We start from the raw sequence: 21,572 nt of genomic DNA, 5'->3' as shown, positions 1-21,572 counted from the left end.
TGAGCATTTACATGCACATCATCGTATAAAAACAGCACTTTGGAAACAGTGGTTGTGTCTCAGTAGAGCAAGAACAGCCAGTTGCCACTTCTGTAAAGTACCATAAACAAAAGCAACTCAGTCCACAGGAGAGCATCAGGATAAGGGGTAGGATCAGCAGGAGGTAGGGGGTGGTCAGGACACTCAGAAAGGTTTAAAGCCACAGCAAAGAAGAGAGGGAATGAGACATGTGAAAGATGTGAGAATCAAGTAAAGGGAGAGAAATCAAGCAAGCATGAAAGGAATAAGACCCTTCAAGAAAGTAAAGCCAAGTACTCATCAAACTGAAATAAAAGAGTAAAACTAGCCTTCCCCCAAATTAACAAAAAATGCAGGTGAGTCATTTCTAGGTGAAAGTTAAAGTAGTCAATAGCGGGGGAGCTGAATACAGTAGGATTGAAAGTGGATTTACTTCTTTCCCTAATCAGGTAAAAATTAAAAGCAATCAAAACTGTAATAAAAGGCACCAAATCCTAATATTTTATAGATTCACAAATTGCCATTAACTCTTCACCTGGTATCTTGAAGAATTTCTTATAATATTGTTCATAATATGAAAAGTTTGTCAATATTTGTTAATCTATGATGCTAATAAAAGTAGTACAGTTGTAGGTGGAAAGCACAATCCGAGGTACTGCTGACCACTCCAGCTTCTCCCTACAGTACAGATACCTCTTTTCCTATAAGAGCTATAAAAAATGAACAGTCAACTAAGTTCCATGAAAGCTGCCACTCTGGAATTATGTAATGAATTGTTTAGCAAGGTTAAAATCTGAAATGAGATGCCTGTAGAATCAGCATAGGTGTTATGGTGGTATTCATGCTATTTCTTCTCATTCATTTGTAGAAGGGCATTTATTCCATTCTTCATCTTTCAAAGGAGGGAACTTGTCTTTCAGAAACATCATCTGTACTGATTAACAAACCATCAGTTTCTTCATCAAAATTAGCTCACGGAAGGCTAGAACTTCTCTCAGTGGGCTAAGACTAGAGTATTGGTGAGGCTGCATTCTTGTGGGTGGTTCTACACTGCATTTCCTTTCATTGTCTTTTTCATCTCCTAGAAGACCTTCTCCTCCATCTTCATAGGCAGCAACAGTGTGTAAAGTCTTTGTATAGTCATGGTTCTCCTTTATTCTCAGTCATTTCTCTCTTCTGCATGAAATTAAATTCATAAAAAATTGGGCCATCCATCATAAGGTGAAGCCTCTCTCTACTACAAGATCAACCAAATAGTTATTTGTAATTGCTGTGTTAATTTACTTGTTTATATTTGATAGTGAATCTGTTTATTTCAGCCATTTGTATGTAAGCAATTTTTAGGGGCTGATATTCTATCACACAGGTTATATCTCTTGCTCTCTGGTTGAGGTCTTTCTGGAGTACAGTATATTGTCCTCTAGTCCATGACCATTCTAAAGCTTTGCTTCACCTTCTCTTAGTTCTAGAAAACCATCTGAGGTAAGGGAATGTCAATGCAACTACTGTTGTTATCAATGTCTTTTCTGAAGTTACCAAGCCTTCTTCCAGATCACGCCTTACTTAACAGAAGATTTGCTTTTAGAAAATCTAAAGTTAATCTCAGCACTCTGGAGGCAGAGGCAGACATACCTCTGTAACTTTGAGACAAGCCTAGGTACATAGCAAATTGCAGAACAGCCATGGCTACATAGTGAGACCCTGTCTGAAAAAAATAATAAAGTAGCATCACGATTAACAATTTATGGTATTATTATTGGGGGATTGATTTGAATAAATATGGTTGTAACTCCTCAAATATTTAGAAAACTATGAATAATCAGAAGTAAGAGATCTGACCATTCTGACTCTACATGCTAGAGTATATATTATCATCCTTTGGCTTCTAGGCAACTTGTTCTAGGACCCTTGTGGCTACTGAAGTCTGGCTTCTCGATCAGCATGTGCAGAATTCCATACATAGTATTTGCATGTAATCTATACACATCCTGCAGCTGACAGTAAATTCTCTCTACATTAGTTACAACACTCAGATACTGCACATATACTTGTTATAATGCATCAGAGAATAATGACACAATTTCTTTTCCTATATTTTCCATTTGAAGCTAGTTGAGCCATAGATACAGAAATTATGGACACCAAGAGACAGCTTTGCATGATATAATCTAATATTAAGTTATTTGAAATTAAAATACCAGTTAAGTCCTTATTCTTGCCTTAAGTAAAGCACTTCATGTCATTAATGAAAAAAAATCCTTAGGACTGTGATCAAGAGGGGCACTCAACACTTATGTAGGAAGTTTTATTTTCAGTCTATTAATACCAATTAAGTTCAAGCGACCCACTCTTTCTAGAGATATCAGATGGTAGAGAAGTTTTAGCTATTCTCTTGTGTGCAGGGTAACATGCTTCTTGATGAGAGGTGTTCTAGGTAGTTTTTGTCAACTTGACATACACTAGATTCACCTGGGAAGAGGTAATTTCAGATGAGTAATTGCCTCTATTAGACTGGCCTGTGAGCATGTCTTGGTACATTTTCTTGACCAATGATTAATGTTGGAAGGTTCAGTCTACTGTATGCAGTGACTCCACTGGGCATTTGGTCTTGTCATATAAGGAAACAAGCTGAGGAAGCCATGGGGAGTCAAACCAGTAAGTAACATTCTTCCCCAGCTTCTGCTTCTGTCTCTGACTTCAGGTTCCAGCCTAGAGTTTCTGCCATTGTTTTAATGGGTGTAGCACTGTAAAGAATAGATGAAATAAGCCCCTTCCTCTCCAAGCTGCTTTTAGTCAGAATATTTTATTACAGCAACAGGCACCAAACTGGAACAAGAGGCATTATAGAAATCACCTGATATTGATTTTAGGATGTGAAAATTTATGTACAGTAAATTCAACACAATATATAATTATAGTAATGATGAGTATAATGTGGAAAGATTGAGAGATAAGCATAAAGTATTTAAACTCACTCTGAATACAGCTGTTGTACTATAACTAGATATTTCTTTCAAGACTAGGTTTTATGAACTTAAAACTCTTATTTTCCTTATTTATTTACTTATTTATTTATTTATTCAACAGCACAACTAAACTCTTACTATAGAGCTACAAATATTAATGGCAGAGATGTTGGCCTTGAGTAGTTAACTCCCAATCTCTAGTGGGGAGGAAAGTTATAGATTGAGTAATTATAATAAAATATTGCAAGCACTACAGTAGAGGGGGTCTTAGAACAGTAAAGGAAAAAAGAAGAAATGGTTGTATCTACTGCTCCTCAGATCATAATTTCCTAGCCACCCTTTCAAGGCAGCTGCTGTTGTGTGGGATTCTCAAGGTTCTGTCCAAAATTTTCTAGCACAGAAGAATTAGAGCAGTAAAATTACTATGGGCAAAAGAAGCCCATTCCAAGATCCAAGAAATAGCCAATGAGCCTTATAAGTTCTTTCTTTAAAATATTTGCTTTTAGAGACACCAAATTAAATTCCACTTCTGGAATTTATCTTGATAGTACAAGTTGTAAAAACAATATTGTGGATACAGTGTCTGGAAGTGAACTTTTAGTTACATTGTTTCAAAATCTAAACTGTGATCTTTTAAACATATTTATTTTGTTGTATTATTTTATGTGTGTGAGTGTTTTGCTTGCCTATGTGTGCACTTTGTGCACCCCAGAGTGATTTCTTAATATACAATGGGTCAAGATTTTATTTTGTAAAAACACTCATGAAGAGCACATAGTGTGAAAGTTACTCATTAGGGGAAACTCTAGAGTAGCTATGATTAATTAAGACTTTGGGCTTTTCACTGCAGGCATTGAAGAGATATTAAAAGATGAAATCAGCATATGCTTTAGGAAATACCACTGGCCAGTATGAAAGTGTTCTAATCTTTTGTGTGATAGCTAGAGGAGCCAAGGCAGTTGGAGAAAGACTTGGACCAAAAAAGACAACACTGTAAGCACCATCACAATCATCAGAGAAGATAGAGCCTAAGCTGTTGTGGGACATTTGTTCACTGTATGAAGATGTATTTGCTGTGATTGGTGTAATAAAGAGCTGAGTGTCCAATAGCTAGGCAGGAAGAGGTTAGGTGGAACTTCCAGGGACAGAGAGGACTCTGGGAAGAAGAAAGGTAGAGACACCAGGAAGCACAGAAGAACCAGGTTGGGCAGTATGTAACAGAAGGTAGATTAATAGAAATGGGGTAATTTAAGTTATAAGAGCTAGTAAAAAAAAAAAAGCCTAAGCTAAGGCCAAGCTTTCATAATTACTAATAAGTCTCCAGGTTATTATTTGGGAGCTGGCTGACAGAAAAAGACTCATTACATTAAATTACAACTTAGTTTAGAATGTGGACAATGTAGAAATACAAAAAAAACAAAACAAACAAACAAACAAAAACAATGCTGGAATCTAAGGGAGAATTGCTTATGAGAAGTGAAAGGTGAACCAAGTCAGATCAGCTTATATCTTCATTCTACCCAAAGTTAGCTAGCAGGTAGATTCTGTCAACTGCCAGAAGACAGGAGGAAAACTACAGCTTTGAAGCTAAAGTGTTTGCATTCCTTTCTGGAGAGTCTGCACAGCATCAGATTCCAGATTCCAGCTGAGAGGTCCTCATCTTTGACTAAAGTCAAATTAAACCAAGTGTTGATGATCTACCTGTGGTTTCCACACTGGAAGGGTGCCTTTAAGCAAGCTGCTTTGAGCTTTCTCTTTAAGATGAATACTCTGCATGTAAATTCTCTCCTCCCTGTCTGCTAGCCAGCCACCGAAAATTCAGGTGGTTTACATGTGAGTTAAGCAAAATGTAATTAGAGTAACTTCAGTATCAGGCAAGAGTTGGGTACTAAATATCCTAAAAAGAAACTTAAAGCCTACTAAACATAAATTTTGGGTTATTCATAACCAGAGAGTCTTCCACTCCCAAATTTTCTGCTACCTGTCCAGTTAGCTTAATTAAATACACAGGTTTTCAACCTGTGAGGTCTGATGATGGGAAAGGAAGTTCTTACAATTAAATTAGCTTTCACAACATTCCATTTTATAAGTAGGCTGGAGGAATGGTTTTGATACTTGTTTTCTAAAAACAATGAAGTAATAAAACAAAGCATGCTGTTAAACACTAAGGTAGGAAGTCTCTCACCATAGGCCTCCTACTAATGAATAGCCTGGATCAGATTTCCTCCAAATTAATTTCTCAAAGCTTGCCCAAGGAAGTCATTTGGTCTCTAAAGATAGATGGTCATTTTCAGCATTTGACTCAGCTTCCAAGAACAGTGTTCCTGCTGCAAAATTTCCCACATTCTAAATCTTCCGACTTAAACCCTGACATCCAAACAGAAGTTGACCTTAAGAAATGCAGCTATTGTGCACAAATAGCTCAAGTCAGAAAAAGCCCAACACAGCAATTTGTTATAGAACAGTGATCGAAGATTGAATTTCCACCCTCCAGTGGAACCATAATGGACTTGAGAGTACTAACGTTGAACCCCTGGGCTGGCTGACCTATACAGTCCTACAAACAGCTGGCAGGACATGCCTACCATGGCATTTAAGACTTCCACAATGGTGTTACATAAATGGCAAACCAGCATGAGCTGAAAGAGAGGGTTACGGGCCAAAAGTTTCTTTAAAAGCCTTTTCCTGTTTTTATTTGTAGGCGAGACCACTTGCAAGAATTCTCTAAACACCCACTTTATTGTCTGCAGTTTTTGAAGAGCTGTACTCTGATTTAGAATGACATTACATTTCCTCTTTAAATATAATATAATATAGAAAAATCCAAATTCTGATTATGTCAAAATACTTAGCTATGGAGAAGTAATTCTGTTTTTTTTTTTTTCCTTTTAAGTTTATTTTACCACCCAGACTTCGGTTTCCCATCCCTCTTCTCTTCCCCTTCCTTCCCCCACCTCCTTTTTCCCACCCTAATCCACTCTTTCTCCCTTTCTGTTCAGAGAGGAGCAGGCTTCCCATGGATATCAACAAAACATGGCATAAGAAGTTGAAGTAGGAATAAGTACCCCCCCCCTTGTATTAAAGCTAGGTGAGGCAACCTGGAAGTGATTCTAATTTTTAAATGTAATATATGATATTTTTATCATCTAAGCAACAGACCATTGATGATGTTAAAGTAGAATAATGTCAGTGGTTTGCTTTTCTTTAGTGTTTTTGTGTCTTTTTTATTGCTACTTTGAGATTCGTGTTTCAATATCTTATTTGTGCTCACAAAATTCAGGGAAGGTAAGCTTCTAGCAGTTATAGGGAGTCACCACTAACAACAAATACACTATGCCCTGGGTGTAGACCTGGTGGAAACTTCAGATAACATTTGGGGCATATCATAGGTAACCTTGTATTCTTCCTTTTTTTTACATGTATTGTTAACTGTTGACCAAGATTTGTGATACAATCCTTACCAACTGGACCTGAGTGTCTTTTGCTTGCTAAGCCTTAAGAGATACACTGAATCCATTTCTGTCACTATGATGATATGTTGGGAACAGAAAATTGTTTCTTAAACAACCAGCAAAGCTTGATCAAACTATTAGTTCTCCAGTTTCTCAAATATAGTTATAGAAAGAAGATAAATAAGGAAAAAGCTATTATATGTCCTATCTTCTAGATTCTTTCCCAGTGACAGGACACAGACGATGACTAACACTAATTTAATTTATTGTTTGAGAAGTTCATACACCTGTTGTGGGATTTCAATAGGTTTAGCCAATGACTTTTGGGGCACCAAGCCATGCCTTACTGCTTGCCTGTCTAAGTGACAACCTAAAAGCTGAATAACAAGTTTGTGTGCTCTCTGGCTCTCATGTTCTCTGGGGTGGAGCTCAGAGAGTTGGATCATAGCATCCTCTGTGTCCAGGGAGGCTGAGTGAGGCTTTCTACATTTATATTATGAATGTTCCCCAAATAAATATCTGTTATTCTTTTATTTGGGCTTTGGGGACTTCCTTACTCTGCCCAGTAGAGTAGGCCCCAATCTAATCAGAAAATGATTGGCTACTCCCGTGATATTCATGACACTATTGCACAACAGGGCATATTCTTCCAGGTTAGTTGTTATTGTAGCTCTGAGTTCACTGCTGGATAAGGCTGTTGACTGCCTTTCTCTTCCTAAATTATGTGTGTAGGGGGTATAAAAAGAGTTTAAGTAGAGTTACTTTGCACAGGAGGATAAATCATTAATTTTTTAACCCTGATGCAGCTATATTAGTTATAAGGGTAGACAATATCCATAACCTGAGTCTGCATCTCTTGGATTGTTTTTGGAAAACCAGATAGTAAGCATTAAGAATTTAACCAAGGCCAGGGGCTGGAGAGATGGTTCAGAGGTTAAGAGTACTGGCTGCTCTTCCAGAGGTCATGAGTTCAATTTCCAGCAACCACATGGTGGCTCACAACCATCTGGTGCCCTCTTCCCTCTTCTGCACATTACACAGGCAAATGTGCAAGTAGAACATTGTATACATAATAAATAAATAAAATCTTAGAGAAAGAATTTAACCAAGGCCAACTAATTTAACAGAGAATACTGAGCACTGCCTCAGATAAAAATCTTTTGTGAATTCTTTTAGGACTGTGCATGTACTAGAAGGCACCATTTTCTGGCATCACTGATGAATTTGTCAATCCCTTTAAAATTTGATACTTTGAAGTGTTATTTTATTTTTCTGTGAAAGGTGTGGTTGAAAGTAAGGATCTGAGACCTTTCTTCTTATCCTAGCCAACCTTGATCATATATATCTGGGCAGGTTTAGCCATTTAGCCCTGATCAGTCACTGAAACATCTCTTTACTCTAAGCCTTGGCTAAAGCACTTCTGCATTAGTCTCCATTGGTATAACCCAATGGTGACCACTTTAATTATATAGCAGAAAAATAATAAGCATTAATTTTTGAAGGTCAAAAATTGTGGGGTGGCACAGTTGGTTTGAGAGAGGATTCATATTTGTAAAGTCCTTTACAAGGATAATGACTCTTCACAATTTTGTGGACAATGAAGATTCTTCATTGCTGTTCAATGGTTCAGCCCAAACAAATGTTTATATTATAGCAATGTATATTCATGATATCTTTTTTGAGTTTCATATTTTGAAAAAAAGAATGTTTTTGCAAATCTGCTTTGATTTCTGACAAAGGTAGAAGAATAAGTGAAAGCTACTCTTCGTCTATCATCTATTTTGTGGTAGCATTAGAATTATGAATGGTACGTCATCAATCTTAGGCAACATACGAAGCTGGAATTTTTATATTTTTACACATATGCAGGATACACAGTTATCAAAAATTGGAAGTGGCATGAGAGTCAACCTCACTCAGGTTTCTATACCCAGATTGTTTAAAAAAGAGTATGACCTTCTCCTGAAGGCTTAGATTAATTTCCTATTCACTATTGATTAATAGAAATTTTAAAATGCATAACATAGGAAAGAAGGAAAAGAAAATGAAGAAAGATAAAAGTAAAATCCAACAAAAATATAAAAAAGTTTGACTTAAGCCTCATTGAAACAAGAATAACATTCGATGTAAATAGTCTATACATCAACAACAGAAATTAGCAGAATGGCTTAAAAACATGACCATTTTGTATGCCAACAACAAGAAATTCACTTCAAATAAATGATATAATTAGACTGAAATAAAAGGATAAGGATATTTATACTATGCAAACATTGACCAAAAGAAGCCACAGTGACTATATAAGGATCAAATAAAGTATATCTTAGCTCAAAGAAAATGGCTACAGACACAGATAGTATATTATTACAAAGAAGTGTTAATCCACAAAGAAAATATATGATCCAAATCAAGAGTAGAAAATATGTGGAATGAAACAAGATAAATTTGAATGAGGCACTTTAACGTCCTTCCCTTAGCAAAGAAGCCCCAGAAATATGCATAAAATCTGTAAGAACAGCAACAAAAATCAGCACTGTAATGAAACAGCAGGGTCAAGTCACTTCTTACAGGACATTGGACTCAGAAACAGAGTCCACAAGTTTTTCAGTTTAATATGGAGCAAATCCCCAGCTGTAACATATTTGGGGTCATAACTAAAACTCAGTGAATTAAAAAAGAATTGAAATTGTTCTAATCAAATTGCATTCTTTAAGACTGTATTCCTTAAGAGTGTATTCTTTAAGACTGTATTCTTTTCATCTGTATTTGGTAAAAACTCAAATTAAAAATTGTAACCAAAAAATAAGCTCCCTCAAAACTGGGAAACTATACATTTCTAGGTTTCATTTTTTGCCTTCTTAATTGACAACATTTCTCACTACAATTTGTGCCTTTTTAAAATTATGTTTTATTTTCCTTCAATAGTTGCTCAAGACACCATAATAATTGTACAGAAATTATCAATTCCTAAAGTTGTTACTGTTGTTATTCTTCCTAAACAAACACAATAATCTTGGACCACTATATTATCCAAACTTGGTAGTTTCATTCATGATATCAATGTTTCTATTTATGTAAATTATTCGCATATATATTTGGCATTTTCTTGCTTATCATTTTTTATTGTGTCTTAGGCCATCTTTCCGGGTAGGCTTCTTTCCTCCTACAATCTTACTTTTAAAATTGTTAAAATGGATTCTTTATTGTCAAGCTCAATTTTCCTTCACTACACAATTTCTTTTTTATTTAAATTAGAAACAAGCCTCTTTAACATGTTAATCTCAATTCTCTCTCCCTCCCCTCCACATCTGCTCCCCACTGACCCCTTTCTGCTCCCCGGGGGGTGGGGGGTGGGTGGGTGAGGCCTTACATGGGGGATCTTAAAAGTCTGTCATATCATTTGGAGCAGGGCCTAGACCCTCCCCAGTGTGTCTAGGCTGAGAGAGTATGTGGAGAAGGCTCCTAAATTTCATTTGTGTACTAGTGGTAAATACCAATCCACTACCAGTGGCCCCATTGATTGTCCACATCTCCAAACTGACTTTCTCCTTCAGGGTGTCTGGAACAGTTCTATGCTAGTTTCCCAGATATCATTCTGGGGTCCATGAGCAACCCCTTGTTCGGGTCAACTGTTTCTGTGGGTTTCTCCAGCCTGGTCTTGACCCCTTTGCTCATCACTCCTCCCTCTCTACAACTAGATTCTAGAGTTCAGCTCAGTGTTTAGCTTCACTACACAATTTTTTGTGTAGTGAATGCCTTACTTATTTTTATTTATTTATTTATTTATTTTTTAAGACAGTGTTTCTCTGTGTAGCTTTGGAGCCTTTTCTGGAACTTTCTCTGTAGACCAGTCAGGCCTCCAACTTACAGAGTTCATTCTGCTTCTACTTTCTGAGTGCTGGGATTAAAGGCCTGCACCACCGCCACCCAGATTATTTCCTTCATATTTTAAAAATATTTTAATGTTCTTTTCCTTCACAATATTAAACATATGTGATTAGCAGGATGCTCATAAGAAGACAATGACTGTCTTGGAAGAGAGTCTGTCTATACATTTACACTCTACTAGGTCTTAATCTCTTCATTAGTGGAGGAGTGGATGGGGCAAAGAGGACATGGTGGTACTGGGAAGCAAGGAGGGGGAGAAGCTTTGGTTAGAATGTAAAATCAAGAAAATAAAAAAAAAATACAAAAGACAAACAGTAAGTTTGAAATTGTATATGTGAGTGTGTGTGTGAGTGTGTGTGTGTGTGTGTGTGTGTGTGTGTGTGTGTGTGTGTGTGTATGAGTGTGTGTGTGTGTGTGTATGTGTGTGTGTGTGTATGTGTGTGTGTGTGTGTGTGTGTGTGTGTGTGTGTGTGTGTGTGTGGCGGGGTGTGGGTATGTGTATAGGTATAGAAGTCAGCATAATTTGTAGAATTCCCTTTTCTTCTTCAACATTGTGAATTCTGGGAACTAAACTTAGGTCAGCATGTTTGGTGTTGGGAGCTTTTACCTTGGCTATCCTGAATGTATTTGAACTTTCAATGATTTTATATTATATCTTTTTGGGGGATAGAATTTTCCTAATTGTTAATTTATCTTTCTTTGTATTTATTTGCCTTAATTTTCCTTTCCTTTATTAACTTATTTCTTAAGTTAAAATTTATGACACAAATTATTGTATTTTATCATGATTTTGTCATTCATCTGTGTCATTATACTCTGGATTGATTTTTCAATCAATTCTGAAATAACTCAGCCATCTCATCTTTAAACGTTTGTACTTATTCCACTGTTAAACATTTATACTTATTCCACTGTTTCTGTCTTCACTTTACTGAAGGAACATACAGTTTTTCAGTTTTTTAAATTTCTGTGTGCCTTGATTAATTTTCTTTTGGGAGGCAGGGGTTTTGAGACAGGGTTTCTCTGTGGCTTTGGAGGCTGTCCTGGAACTAGATCTTTTGACCAGGCTGGTCCTGAACTCACAGAGATCCTCCTGCCTCTGCCTTCCCAGTGCTGGGATTAAAGGTGTGCACCACCACCACCCGGCAAATTAATTTTCTAATATTAGTTTTTCTCTACACTGTTATGCTTAAAAGCTTCAGAAATATTTTCATATTTGTGATTTCTCTTCCCTTCTTGATTATGCTAACTCCATGTATTCCTTTTTTATTGTATTTTCATTCTTAGTTCTTTTAAAAATTACATTAGTCATTTCCTTCTTTCTTATCCCAATTTCCTCTGTTATTTCATTTCATTTCTTTTCTGAACTTAATGCTCATTTCCTGTGTTATACCTGGCATCACTGTAATTTTCATTCAACAGTTTTTCCTAGCTTTTGTGTTAGTGTCTTCTGAATAGTTGGTTTTGAAATTTTTCCTTTATCCTTTCTTTATGTTTTTAATTTTCTGTACAAATATAAAGTTTGTTCCATCACACTTTAATACACATTTACAATATGAAATGTTTGAATTGGTAGACTAACATACTCATCTCACAAAACAGATCCCAGTATGAACCTGGAGGACATTATTCTAAGTGAAATGAACAAACAGAAGAAAGATACTGTGCAATCATACTTACATCTTAGAGCTAAGAAAATAAAATACAGAAACAGAGCATAAATGGTGAGCAGTTAACTAAGATGTGTAGCAGGAGGCTGGAGAGCTCACATACAGCATGCTGACCAGAGTTAAAGACAGCTTTTAGGAATTTGGTGACTTTTTAAGAAGTTAAATAACTTTGGAGGTAATTTTCCTTATTCTCATTATTTTATTTATACCTTTATTCTGAATGTTCACTGTGTTTGCCAGATGCCTGGAAACACTAATATCCAGCACCATTTTAAAAAACATCAAAGTGGGATAAATTAACTTACAAATCCATATGAAGTATTTGTGAATATTCAACAATCTTTCACATTTTCCTCTATCATATGGTTGGAGGTATATATCTGGACTTCTGTGATCCAAGCTTGGGTGTGCCTTTAGAACTAATGCTTACTCCTCCATTCTTTCAGTTTTAGAATGCAAGGTTCAAATTCAGAAACATGTACTTCCTTGTTACTTCATTTAACCTAGCTTTCAATGTCTAACAGTCAAGGTTTGTATTGTACAGGGAAGTTCAGGGGATTACTCTATGATGCTTCCAAAGAAATTATTACAAGATGTTTTTAACAAACAAAATTTGGCTCTACTTTACATCCTTGTGACAGAATTGCCAAGATACTTTTCTGTTTTCAAGTAAGCCAGTTTTGTCCTGTTGTAGCTTATCAGGAAATGAGCATAAATACTCCTCTATACTTTGAGTGGAATTGGGCAATTACACTTATTTAGTTTTCTATCAAGTGATAAGGTTGCTTAATGATAAACATTGGAACAAATGAAAAAACATACCTCTTATAATAGTAGCGATTAAAATCTGACTGTTCATTAATAAATCACAATACTACAAAGTTGTAGATAAGGGTATGTTAAGTAGAAAAAGAAATACAGTATGTTCACTTTTACCATGAAAATACCAGAGAATACAACTGCTTATCACATAAGACATGGTCTTAAAAATCTAGGACCCAGGTCAGCTGATATGTTTAATGACATCATTTATTTAGTGACAGTAACAATGGTATTTATGATATGATTGCACAATGAATATCTGCCCAAGAATACTTTTTTCCAAAAAAGAGGATAATCTTAAGAAGATAGTCTTCCAATAAGAAAATGTTTGTGAGCAATGTTGTTTGAAATTATGATTCATTTTTCAAATAAATGGTCACTAAGATGAATTCATCAAGTATAGGAATGGACAGCAAGTGAAGTAGAAGAGAAAACTCTGGATTCATGACAAGTAGTTGAATAATGTGATCATTTTACTAGGATGCTTCTAAAATAATATGGAAAATATTAACTTAAGGCTTCTATGTATCCACACACCCTTCTTTCTTGAATAGTTGAATTCTGTATAATTTTTGCATGGAAAGAGATTTGGGTCTTTATTTCATGTTTCCATCATCACCACCATGACTACCACCATGTGTTTTTCTCTTATAACCATCTCTCCATGGCAACATGTATTGATTTGTCAGCACAGTTGCAATTGCATAGGCAATTTTGTGTAACTCTGAATTACCAGCCAGGAACCCACTGATTTTCTCTTTTTACTTCTGGCACCTTGTTTACTCCAGAACCACCTTCTACTGGCTTTATTGCCACTTTTTGGGCCCAGCACCCAGTGGGGGGTGTGGAGGTTGTAAAGGAAATGTGGCTTTTTATCACAGCAGCCTTGTCAGGGCCAGGACTTTTTTGCAGTTCTTTGTTTAACTTAAGACCTGTTTGACACCCCAAAGTGACTGAGATTTCAACATATCAAAGTAGACAAAAGTGAAGCGGGTAGACTGGCAGCAAGCATAGAAATATTTCCTTTTTTTAATGTTTGTTTCACATAGTAGCAGTGTTCACAAGGCACTTAATTACAACTTGATTCCCCTTCAGCTGTGAATAGTGACACTAACAATGGAAGATATACATGAATTGCCCATCAAGGCTGGTCTTTATGCATCTTTATTGTTGAACTGAGCTTGGAGATGTTGCATTATGGCACATTATTTATGTGAATAAATTAATAATCTCTTCAACAAGAGATTATAGTGAGTCCTGTTGTAAATTGTAGTGGAAGCTGTAGCCACGCCTACTTAGGGGCTGACTACAGGTGTGCCTGACCAGGCTTGCGAGGGCATAGTCAGGGTGATGTAGAGAGATAATTGCATGGGACTGGGTTTTCTCTTTCGGTTTCACTTTTTGTACTTGCTGGAAAGACTGCTGCCATGCTGGCTGGCTAGGTTGCTCTGTAAGTAAGACTTTTCCCTATTAAATACCCTTATATTTCTACTTGACTCCGTATTGGTAATTTCCCACTATATCTGGTGTCAGAAGTGGGATATTGGAAACCTACACCCCATTTGGGACAGGCTGTGGGTCCCACTGGGCCTGCGGCCTTGGTGGGAAAAGGTCCCTCTCTCCACAGGTGTTCCTGGCTCCCAGCTGACCCACTGCCGCTGAGCTGCACCCAGCTTGGAGACTCACACAGACCTCCTACGGTTTTACCACTGTGCTCTGGACCAGCTTGGACTGCGGCCTACCCACACCAGGAGGCCTCCAGCCCTTGAACCAAGTAGGTCTCGGCTTTCAGCAGGGTCCTTGCAGTGGCCTTATAGCCATGCCTTATTCAGTGGTTGCTGCCGCAAGGCCGTATACTCTCTAAGATAAGCGCAGCTGCTTTTGTGGCCTCTCTCCACAGCTGCCACCCACTGCTGCCAAAAACCTCGGACTAACTGAACACCTGTGTCACCCACTGGTCAAAGACAGTTACTGCATCTGGAGTAGAAATCAGGTAAAATTATGGCAGAATATTTACCATTTGCTAAAATTGGGAATATTTTTGCTATTATGTGAATTCACTGAGGAGGATGCTAATTTGCCAATTACTGGCCTATATACCATAATGGCAGTTAGCCTGCTGGTACAAATAGTATTACTAGCCAGAGGACTCAGGAACAGGGATAAGGATAACCTAGCCACCTACTTACAGGAAATAACAGCTTTACGCAATGAGGTTTTAGAGAACAGATTAGTTCAGACCACAATTGTGCAGCAAGTGGAAAAGAAATTGGATGATAAGCTTGGCTCTGTGTCCAATATGCTAAAGACAGAGCTGTCAGATGAGATGCAGCGTATTTATGATAAGATAAACACAGAGAAACCCTCCATGTCTATGGCCTTAGAGGCTAGGCTGTCAGAAGACCATGACGAGCAAAAGAATATCTGTAGCCAGCCAGAAACTCAGATAGGCAATGTTACCCAGCAACTAGATGCAACAGTGCAAAATACCCAGCATAGGATTGAAGAATTGGACAATCCTTTCAATCAATTATTGAAGCATCCAAGGTAGCAGATCAGAAATTTGAGTCTAGATTTGAATGTTTGGAAGATAATTTACAGTACAGGGCTGACAGATTACATAGGTCCATACAGTCGATTGCTGAGGACTCAAAATCAGCAAATCATGACCTTGAAGCTAGACTTCAATACCTAGAAGGCAGTGTCCATGCCATCTAGATGCTGCCTAAGGATGATCATATTAAAGACCTAGAAAAACATGTAAATGAGCAGTTAGAGCAATTTACAGATTCCCTACATGCTTGGAATCTTTTATGATTAAGAAGATCGAAACTTTTCAAAAGGATATCATTATCACACCTACTCCACCCAGGTATCGTGACTATTCTTCTAAGGTTGTTACTCGTACACCATTAGTGTACCCAGCTACCATGGTAGAAAAGCCAGCTTCTAAGAAACACCCTCATGCATGGATGGCTTATGAATGGCAACCTATACAGCTGAAGGATCTTAAGAATATTAAAGAATCAGTTGTCTCATATGACCTCCATAGCCCATACGTAAAACAGCTATTACATTCACGGGCAACCTTTAACAGGGTGACACCCACAGATTGGGATCTATTGGTAGCAGCTGTACTTGAGAATTCATGCCAAATCCAGTGGAAGGCATTAGTAAGGGAAGAGGCAAAGCTCCTTGAACGTCAGGGCATAAAAGAAGGTTTTGAAGCCCCCCTAGATAAGATTCTTGGTCAGGGTATTTATGCTGACCCACAGGTTCAGGCTGAATATGATGATGATATACTGTCTCTATGCAGGAAAGCAGCATTAAATGCCTGGGATAAGGTTCGTGAGCCAGGAGAACGCCTAGAAGGTTATACCAGAATAGAACAGGGACCTGCAGAACAGTTCCAGGACTTCTTACAAAGATTAACTACGGCAGTAGAATTACAGGTAACATCCAGAAACAAGACAATCAATTATATATACAATAGCTTATGAGAATGCAAACCCAATATGCAAAAGAATACTTTTGCCTTTAAAGATCAGATCAGCTCCTCTAGATGAATGGGTTTTGTATGCAGCCAACATTGACCATAATGTCCAAGACAATAGAGCTTGGGTAGGAGAAGCCAATTCGAAAGGTTTAAAAAGGCAACAGGAGATTAAAAGTTCTAGAGGTGAGGATGTAAGGGCTTGGCAAGGAGAAGCACCTTACAGAGGTCAACATAGGTACCAAGAGGCTAGAGGTTACTACTACTAAGAACCAGAACCTTGGGTAGGAAGAACCTTCCCCTGGCGACCACGAAGGCACCAGGAACCTAGATGTTTCAACTATGGTAAAATGGGACATACTAAGAGAAACTGTAGACAAACGAATTGTATCAATGCCTCATATGGAAGGCCACTGCCTTCTGGATTGTGTAGAAGATGTGGTAAGGGCAGACACTGGACCAATGAATATAGATCGACCAGGGACATACAAGGAAACCCATTAAGGTCAGGAAACCTCAAGAAGGCCCCCACTTCGAGATAGGTCGCATCATTCCCAGTAGCAGTGGGAGACAATCTCTCACACGACCAATAGATAGTTCTTTGCCTATTGTGAAAAATGATTCTGCTCTAGATGGTAGTTTGAATAGTGATGAAGAATCAAGTGTGAATGGACAAAATGAGAAACACATATTTTGGCAAGCTTCTATTAATGATAAAAGGCCTCAGTTGAAAGTGAAAATTAATAATAAAGTTATTTCTGGCTTAGTAGACACTGAGGCGCATGTAACTATCATTACCCAAAAATCTTGGCCTCAGAAATGGCCTCTTAGAGAGGCAAATGTACAATTTTTAGGAATTGGAACTCTATCTAGAGTTTGACAGAGTGTTAACTCAGTGGTCTGCATTGGACCAGAAGGACAAAAAGGGATACAGAAACTATATGTGGCAGATATAGCTATAAATCTCTGGGTCGTGATCTCTTACAGCAATGGAATACTCAGATTAATATTCCTCCAATGTCAGATACAAATTATGTACAATCTTTAGATAGTAGGAAATATCTGGTAAGACGCTATGGAAAACGTTTACCAACCATCCATGCTGTACAGAAACTAGGTACAAATGATGGACCTTCAGAGGAACCAAAGGCTCTGTCATTGAAGTGGCTTACAGGTGAACCAGTTTGGGTATGGCAATGGCCTATGACCTCTGAGAAGCTAGAGGCTTTAGAAAAGTTAGTACAGGAACAGCTAGAGGCTGGACATATAGAGGAATCTACCAGTCCTTGGAATTCTCCTTTATTTGTTATAAAAAAGAAGTCAGGTAAGTGGAGAATGCTGACAGATCTGAGAGCCATAAATAAGGTAATTCAACCAATGGGCTCTCTGCAACCTGGAATGCCATTACCTTTCTTAATACCTAAAGGATGGCCTATCATAGTCATTGATCTAAAAGACTGTTTTTTCACAATACCATTACAGGAAAATGATAGAGAAAAATTTGCATTTACTGTACCAACTCTTAATAATTCACAGCCAGTTAGGAGATATCAGTGGAGAGTTTTGTCACAAGGAATGCTAAATAGTCCTACTTTGTGTCAGCACATTGTACAGCAACCTTTGGAAATAATTCATAAGAAATTTTCACAATCTCTTGTTTATCATTACATGGATGACATTCTTATATCAGATTCCAATAAAGAAACTTTGGAATGTATGTTTGAAATGGTGAAGTAAGTTCTGCCTCGTTGGGGTTTATAGATTGCCCCAGGAAAGATACAAAGAGGAGATTCTATTAACTATTTAGGTTACAAGATAGACTTACTAAGAATCAGACCTCAAAAGGTACAAATTAGGAAAGATCATTATCAAACTCTTAATTCTCTTCAGAAATTATTATGGGAAATTTCTCAATTACAGATGATTATTGGGGTAGAAGGACATGACTTAAAGCATTTAAAAATGACCCTTAATGGTGATAAGGACCTAAACAGTTCTAGAATATTATCTGCTGAGGCAGAAAAAGAGTTACAATGGGTATAATACAGAATAATGGATGCACATGTAGATCAGATAACCTTAATTTAGACTGTATTCTGGTTATCTTGCCATCCAGAGAATAACCTTCTGGGATTCTGATGCAGAGAGAAGACACTACATTGGAATGGATATTTCTGCCACATAAACAGAATAAAAAGTTAAAGACATCTATAGAAAAGATTTCTGATTTGATTTTAAAGGGAAAATTAAGACTTTGTAAATATTCATTATCCTTCCCCAAGGAGGAAATTTCCTCATTAGTTAAAGGTACTACAATTTCTGCTGGATCTTTTCCAGTCAGGTTGACGGATAGCTCTTACTGACTTTTTGGGGACAATTAGCAACAACTATCCCAAAACTGACAGAATTAAATTCATAAAAAAGACAGTCTGGATTCTCCCGTGTATTGTAAGACAAACTCCCGTTTCTGAAGTTCTTACCTTCTACACTGATGCCAACAAATCAGGTAAGGCAGGTTATAAAGCAGGTGAGGTAAGTAAAGTAGTTCAAAGTCCATATACATCTGTACAGAAGGCAGAATTATATGCAATTCTTATGGTACTTATGGATTTTACAGAACCTCTTAATATAGTTACTGATTCTCAATATGCAGAGAGAGTTGTATTACACATTGAGACTGCAGAATTTGTTCCTGATAATACAGAATTAACCTCATTTTTTTTACAATTTCAGGAAACTATCAGAAATAGAAGTAATCCTATATACATTACATATATCAGATCCCATATGGGTCTGCCATGCCCACTAGCACAAGGCAATGATGAGATTGATCATTTATTATTTGGAATTGTGCTAGAAGCCTCAGAATTTCATAAGAAACATCATGTAAATAGCAAAGGTTTGAAAAACGACTTCTCCCATCACTTGGCAACAAGCCAAGGAAATAGTGAGAAACTGTCCTGCTTTATAAACAAACTCTATTGCCAGAAGGTTGTAATCCTAAGGGTATTCGGAGAAATGAGGTTTGGCAGATGGATGTCTTTCACTTTGCAGAGTTTGGAAATTTGAAATATGTGTATCATACTATAGACACATTCTCAGGGTTCCAATGGGCTACTGCTCTTAACTCTGAAAAAGCTGATTCTGTTATTACACACCTGCTAGAGGTGATAGCAGTTATGGGTATACCTGCACAAATAAAAACTGACAATTGTCCAGCATATGTCTCTACAAAATTGGAACAATTTTTCAAATATTATACATAAAGCATGTTACTGGTATACCACACAATCCTACAGGACAAGCAGTGATTGAGAGATCTAATAGAACACTTAAGGAGATGCTCAACAAACAAGCTTGGAAGACTAAACCCCCCAAACATAGGTTGCATAATGCTTTATTAACACTAAACTTTCTTAATACCAATGAGGAAGGACAAACAGCTGCAGAAAGACACTGGACTACGGAGAAAACTGCTGAACTGAATCAGCCGGTATACTTCAAAGATGTACTAACCTCTGAATGGAAACGAGGAGATGTGTTATGTTGGGGTCGGTGTTTTGCATTGGTTTCTACGGGAGAAGAAAACTTTGGATACCATCAAAGTTGATCAAGATTCGAATTGAAAAGGAAAAACCTCTTGACGAGGACAAATGACAGGTATTCTACTATGGTATATCTTATAAATAGAAACCCCCCAAAGGAAAGGGAAGATTTTTGCTTTTATCTTCACAGGAAAACTCATCTCCAGAAGGCAAAGGACACTGAATGGGTAGATGCTTAAGAAGAAAAGGTAGCTATAACCATCAAACAAAAGGAATGTGCCATATTGTAAACTTTACAGCTGTCTCTCAGAGAACTCTATTTCTCTTTATTTCCTAGTCCCTATTCAATTAAACCAATGCTGGATTTAGAGGTGGATTTGGCTTTTCATCCTCTAAAATCCAAGCACGTTATTTAACTAAACTTTAGTGTTTCTGTATTGTATCAAGAAGCCAATTGATGTAATACAGAATAAAAGAAGAATTTGGGGACTGTCTTTGTCTTTTCTTGGATCTTTCTCTCAAGGTGTACACCCTCTCATAATTCTTATACTCTCATGGTTGCATTCCCCAACACGTGTACATACACAAGCAAACATTTCTCTGCTATCTGTTTATGTTTGAGTCCCACACAGCCAATGAAGACCTGCCTGACAGCAATCCCTGGACACCCTGGAAAGAAAATGGGTCACACCTCCTTGACTGCACTGGATCCAACTTGCTTCATTTCAACTGACACTCTGGCCAGATGTTTGGGTATTGACTTCAATCAAGTTGAGGAATTCAATAGAGATATTCAATCAAGCAAATACTAACCTTTTCTTCCTACAGGACCCCACATGACTATCATTGTCCCATTTCAACAGGAAGTAACTTGGAGGATGCCACACCCCCTTTCCCCATTGTTGTCACTTAGGATAGTGTATATACTTAATTAGGGATAGCTTCTTATTGTTTATGGTGGGGATTGGAAGGAGGTGTTCAGGCTTGACACCTCTTTCCAATGACTTTAGGATTTAATTAAAATAGATAGTTAGGATGTGACATAAGCAGATTGTTGTATCTTCTTATATTTTAACTTTATGATTGTTGATTTTGGATACTTTACACTGTTATGTTTAATCCTCTTTTAGACTAAAAGGGGAATTGTAGGGGAAGATGTAGCCATGCCTACTTATTGGCTGGCTACAGGTGTGCCTGACCACGCTTTCAAGGGCATGGTCAGGGTGACGTAGAGTGATACTTGTATGGTACTGAGTTTTGTCTTTCAGTTTCACTTTTTGTACTTGCTTGACAGACTGCTGCCACACCGGCTGGCTAGGTCACTCTGTAAGTAAGGCTTTTCCCTATTAAATACCCTTGTATTTCTACTTGACTCCGTATTGGTAATTTCCGACTATAGTAAATAGCCTGGTAAAATTAACTAGTATATTTGTCTAAAGGATTTGTGGTATCAGAGTACTATTTTTCTTCTAGTAACTACAATGCAATTAGGATAAATATTTTTTAAAGATTGCTTGTGTGTGTGTGTGTGTGTGTGTGTGAGAGAGAGAGAGAGAGAGAGAGAGAGAGAGAGAGAGAGTGAGAGAGAGAGAGAGAGAGTAGGAGGGAGAGGGAGAGAGAGAGAAAGAGGGAGAGAGTGTGTACATCCCTCAAGTGCAGGCCTGCTTTAAAGTCAGAAGAATGTGCCACATTGCCTAGAGCTTACCTTAAATGTTGTG

This window comes from Cricetulus griseus, chromosome 2, assembly GCF_003668045.3.
Source record: "Cricetulus griseus strain 17A/GY chromosome 2, alternate assembly CriGri-PICRH-1.0, whole genome shotgun sequence".
NCBI classification, from domain to species: Eukaryota; Metazoa; Chordata; class Mammalia; order Rodentia; family Cricetidae; genus Cricetulus; species Cricetulus griseus.
Note: the sequence above shows the minus strand (reverse complement) of the source record.